Source organism: Gossypium raimondii, chromosome 7 (assembly GCF_025698545.1).
Source record: "Gossypium raimondii isolate GPD5lz chromosome 7, ASM2569854v1, whole genome shotgun sequence".
Lineage (NCBI taxonomy): Eukaryota > Viridiplantae > Streptophyta > Magnoliopsida > Malvales > Malvaceae > Gossypium > Gossypium raimondii.
In genome coordinates this window covers 49,428,729-49,434,674 of record NC_068571.1, presented here as the reverse complement: position 1 = coordinate 49,434,674, position 5,946 = coordinate 49,428,729, and the positions used below count along the sequence as shown (strand labels likewise).

The following is a 5,946-nucleotide window of genomic DNA, read 5'->3' as shown; positions in this document are numbered from 1 at the left end:
ATTTTTAATAGTCTATATCTATATAATTTTTAAAGGATTAAATGAAATTTTCATAATTTTAGGGTAGCAAAGTGCAATTTTACCTTTACTAATTTAAATTTTTAGAATTTTCTAGAGAGCCAAAACAACTGAATTCACCTCTGGTAAGAATTTTTAAAAGATACATAAATAAATTAGACATTCAATAAAAAATACATAAATAATTTAGTTAGAAAGAATAAACTCTTACTAATGGTTGCAAACTTTGATGGCCTCAACTAAAATTTCAATGGATCTTAAAGAGATGGGTATTGTATTTTTCACCTTCAACTTATCTATTTGATTTTTAAACATTTTTAGACTCTTATTTATGTATATTTCTAACAAAATTTAATAGTGCTACTATAAAGGTAGCACAGTGTGTGATAGAATATAAATTAAGTCTAAAAAATGTTTAAAAATCAATTAAATACAAACAGATAAGTTGAAGGTGAAAAAATACAATACCCATTTCTTTAAGATCCATTGAAATTCTTAGTTGAGGCCATCAAAGTTTGCAACCATGCGTCTCCAAGAAAATGCATGCAAAAGTGAAAGGCAGTATAAACTAAGGAAACCAAAAAAAAAACAAAAATGCAGTTAATATAACCTGCAGAAATAAAAAGACAATAAATTGAAAACAGTGGACTTTATTATACTTTTCTTGGGGCAACATTATTCGTTTTAAATTGTGATTCTTTTTACCATTTTTTATATCGGCAATGTAGAAAAAAATTCACTTTCATTTATTGAAAAAAGTGTCTAAAATGATATGGGTTAGAGTTGTCTTGGCGGAGAAGAAGAAGCTTCTTTAGGGTAATAGTTTCCCCACCATGGTGCAGATGGTTTGTGGAAACATTATCCCCGCGACAAAATCTCTACTCATCACGAACCAAGAGTGAAGAGAAATTTCTTAAAGGGAATTTAATGTGAATTTTCTGAATTAATAGTTGTAATGAATGTTAAAGTAAGTAATTTATAACCTACTAATTGAGTTTTAGTTCAGTTAGCATAGGCATTGTTGCTAGTGCAAGAGGATGTGAATTCGGGTACAGTACTAAAGCGCATTATCCTCTTGTTTTCGAGCTTCCCTGCCTACTTGCTCTACATGACACGATCAAAAGAGTTATGTCATTGATCAAAACTAGTGTTTTTTTCATAATCACACTAACAGTAGGACCAACTGGACTGGGAACCGATTGAGGTATTGGTCCAGAGTGTAATAGCCCGATTTTCAAAAATGTCGAAAACAGTGGTACGAGATCACCAAATTCAGAAAATAAGCTCGTAAATTTATTATCAATAATTACGAGCCAAATATGATTTTTAAGAGATTTTTAAATTAGTAATTTGTATTTTATAAAAATTTATTAAGTCAAGAAATTGAGAAAAAGAGGTATCGAGACTTCGATATTATAAACCGAGCCGTAAATATTTTTATAAATATTTACGGAGTGTCAATATGGTAGTGTTAAAGTTTCGTCAGAAAATTTTAATGTTTTGGCAGTTAATTAATTAAAAAGGACTAAATTGAAAAGATGCAAAACTTGCTAAAGTGATTAAATAGCTTAACAATTAAATAAGGAAGGACTAAAAGAGAAAATGGACCAATTTAGGGGCTGAGATGACATACCGTTAAAAAAAATCTAAGATTTTTATGTATTAAGGACAAAATTGGAATTACAATAAAGTTTATGTGGCCAAATTTTATTTTAAGCATTTCAAGACCATTTCTTCTTGAAATTTCGGTGGGAGACAGCCATGGAAGAGGGTTTGGAGCTGGTATTCCATATTTTGGCTTCACGTAAGTTTAATTCTTGCTTTGTCCTTGAAATTTTTATATTTTTAGATTTTTACAATTAGGTCCAACTTAGTATTCTACTAGTTTCTCATTTTGTTGAAAGTTTTGGAAGATACTAATGATAAGTTCATATGATTGTTGTTATTTTTTGATGAAATTGATATGTTAATGGATGTTTAAAGGTGTTTTATTAAAGAATTTTAGATGAAAACATGTTTTAGGGATTAAATTGAAAAGTATTGAAATCATGGATAAATTCTAAAATTTCATGGAATCTATGGGCTGTTATTGATATGTATGAGAAATACTAGGCTTGAATTAAGGATTATATTGCAAGAATTTCATTTTCCAAGCCTAGGGACGAAATTATCATGTATTAAAAGTTTAGAGTCAAATTGGTAATCAATATATTACACTAAACAGTTTTGGGCAGCAGCAGTGGTCTGACTTTGAAAAATCACCAAAATTGTGGGAATTGAATTAGAGGGTGAATAAAATATGAAATTAAAGCTTATTAAGTCTAGTTTCTCATAGAAGAAACGGTGTAAGTAATGAAATTGTAAATCATGAGATATAATAGATTTTGTGAGACAAGGTCAGAATGAATTCAGGTTCCCTGTTCTGAATTTGGAAAATCATTAAAATTGTACAAAAATGATTATGAGTTATAATTTATATGGTTAGAATCCTTAATGAGTCTATTTTATAAGAAACAAACTAAAACATCATCCAAATTCTGTACAATGAGATAATTAATTTTTAGTGAAGAGTGGTCGGAACTGTCAGACAGCAAAACAGGGGAAACTTTAAAGAATAAACTGTACTATTTGGCTGAACCAAAAATTCTGAAAATTTTATGGTAAGAAAGTATGTGAGTCTAGTTTTAGGTAAAATTAACGGATCTTAATTTGGAGCTCTGTATCTCCGGATAAAAATAATTTAGTGACTCTGACTCGGATAAACAGCTTTGAATATACATGTGAGTGAATAGTAAAATTATAGCTAATGTTGTTTAAGTGTGTTATACACATTAAGGATGTGGAATGGAGAGGAAGAGGAGGAAAATTGCGAAGTATATGAATGATTTGTGTATAATTGGTCATATGCTTGATTATAATTGATAAACGATGAAATAGAAATAATGCTTATATTTGTGAATTATTGGTTTTGGTTTAAGCTCATGTGTGAAAATAAAGTTTCATAGTATGTGTGTATCGTATATTCGGTATATGATTTGGCATGAAATAATTTCATGAATGGTTTATCATGTGGTTAGTTCCAAAAAAGAGTTATGTTTAAATATACTAGCTTGTGACTATGGTTGAATGCTATGTTTATATCTTGTGTGATGTGTATAGGAAACAAGTGTGGTAAGATAATGAAATAGTAAGTTCATATGACTGAAATTTAATGATTAAATGTTAATTTCATGAATTATATAATGTATGATGAAATGTATTTAGTGTTGAAAAGAGAGTAAAATAAAAATGCGAAAATTGAATAAATGATCAAATTGAGCGGAACGCCGGATTTGAGTACTTCTGATCAAGTGACAAAGTGATAGGTGATAGCTTGGCTACACTTATCCGATCAAGTGACAAGTGGAAAGTGATAAGTGATAGCTTGGCTACACTTATCCGATCAAGTGACAAGTGGAAAGTGATAAGTGATAGCTTCGCTATACTTATCGATCAAGAGACAAAGTGATAAGTGATAGCTTGGCTACACTTATCCGATCAAGTGACAAGTGAAAAGTGATAAGTGATAGCTTTAGCTACACTTATCTGATCAAGAGACAAAGTGATAAGTGGCTACACTTATCTGATCAAGAAACAAAGTGATAAGTGGCTACACTTATCTGATCAGGGACAAGTGATAAGTGATCATACGTAAGACCATAGTTATACTATGGCAAAGTGAAAGTGAAGTACTCAATTTTCCGTAACTGTTCCCTAATTTGATTAAGGATGGTAAGTGACAAATGGGCCCAAATGAATTAAAGTAAATGAATAAGTGGTAGTGTATTTATACCGGGATGATGTTGTTATTTAAGCTAAAGTGATATTTTCATTGCAAAATTAAGAATTTCATAAATGTGTTATTGAATGATATAATCGATAAACGTTGAGTTAAATGGTAAATACGTATTAGTGTTAAACTTAGTGACATTGAATTGTACGTGAATTAAATGGAAATTGCTAGTGATATGATCTAAATTGTGAGCATGAGAAATTGCGAATTAAATGAAATGGAAATGAAGCATTGAATTGTATGAGTATGTACCGGGTCTCGTAGGCCCTAATTATTATGATTATAATATTTTGAGGATATATTGTGAAAAGTTATAGAAGCATTCTAATTATTTTGAAAGTTTTAATTTAGTTGAAATTTTATAACTCACTTAAATACGTTTACAAGCGTATGTGTTTTGGTAATGCCTCGTACCCTATTCCGGTGTTGGATACGGGTAAGGGGTGTTACACAGAGATAGGAATTGAACTGATGAACCAAGCTAAAAAATAGTTGAATTAATTTTCTCTATTTTTAAAGTATTATTTATTTTTATGAATTTTTTAATAAATTATTTGATCGAATTGGAAATATATAAAAGAGAAAATATTATTTTTTCTTTTTTTTATCATATGTCAATTTTTAATTAGCTTGTTTTTTTAAATGGACTTAGCGATTTAACTATCGACTTGAGAAAAAAATAATTAAGGCAATCAGTATCAAAATAGGAAAAAGGCATCAATTAAGTACTAAGTTATGGGTTAAGCTTTTTTTTTTTTTAAATAGACTTAATGGTTTGTCTAACGACAGTACCAACTTGAGAAAAAAATATAGTTTAAGTTCCTGTGGCAAAAAGAAATTAAATACCAAGATGAGGAAAAAAAAAAGTAAAATTTAAATACTATTTTGGGGGTTAAGGAAAAAAATGCAAAGGAAACATTGCTTCTGAACATTAGATAGATATCTGAAGATGTAGAAAAAGATGAGATGACCATTTCTGGTCCTTCAGAATTCATACCATGTAAATTGGTTTGTATATAGCTTTTTGGTCCCTATTGGGTAGGGGCAAAGTTAAAAACTATTAGCTTACAGCCCCGAAATAATAAGGAAGGGGTTTTGAGTCTTCTGCTTGAAAATGCTCTTTCTACCCTTCCCAAGGTTCATTGGTAAAAGTAAAAGGCTATACGATCGCAAATATAAAACAAGAAGTGCATTCAGTAGGTTTGCTTCAATTCATGTAAAATGGTGCAATATAAAAGTGGTGAATTCATGGTTCAATATTCCAAATGATCTTCTTTTTTTTTGTTTTGTAATTACTGCCCTTAGTTGAAATAAGAATTAAATTCAGTAATTGTCCCACCATTACATTGTGCATTTACTAACAATGAAGATATGTATACGTTCTTCTTCTTTTTTTTTTGTGCAAAACAAAAATAATTATATTAATAATATCAAAACTATAAAAGCCTTGTTGATCAATCAAATTCAAAACCTGAGAGCCACATACTTAACTTTCCAGGGAGAGGAATATGTACAAATTTACTGATCTCTCAAATTTGGTGACACTGACAGCAGCATATAGCATTTGGTTTCTCTCTCTGATGGTCCAAATCATCGCCATGACATTGCATGTGCATCATGTGATGTGATCTTATGTTTCATTACAAGATATTGAATTATATAGCTTATCTGTCATCAAATGAAGAAGCCCCTTGACCTCATGACGGATCAACAATTATTATCATATATATCATGTTCATTTCCTACTGTCACTATATATAGTTCAGCTATAGGGTTTTAAGGTTGAATCATTCGGTGTTGTTTGGAACATTATTGTTGAATTTGGCAATATACATATATTGAATGGTGTTGAATCTATTGTTAGCTAGCCTGCAGCTTGTTTGATCTTTATTAATCAACATCTGATGTCTTGTTGACAAGGATGTTAAGTTAGAGATCGTGGATAATTCATCTAGTAGGTTGAGGGTCGTACGATTATGGAAGTTCTAGAGTGATGGGAGCTCTTGAGCATGATTTGATTTGACTCTAGTACAGATGAGTGAATGATGAGCCACAATAATCTTGTCGTGGCAAGATATGTTGCTTAGCCAAGTATA

At 30.3% G+C, this 5,946-nt stretch overlaps 1 long non-coding RNA gene across 1 annotated transcript; it reads left to right on the top strand.

Annotated features, from left to right (window-relative positions):
- The first annotated feature begins 1,565 nt into the window (after positions 1-1,565).
- On the top strand, positions 1,566-5,707 carry LOC128042346 (uncharacterized). Its single transcript, XR_008197607.1, has 2 exons — positions 1,566-1,822; positions 5,349-5,707. It is a non-coding gene; the product is annotated as an uncharacterized LOC128042346 (long non-coding RNA).
- Positions 5,708-5,946: the final 239 nt, after the last annotated feature.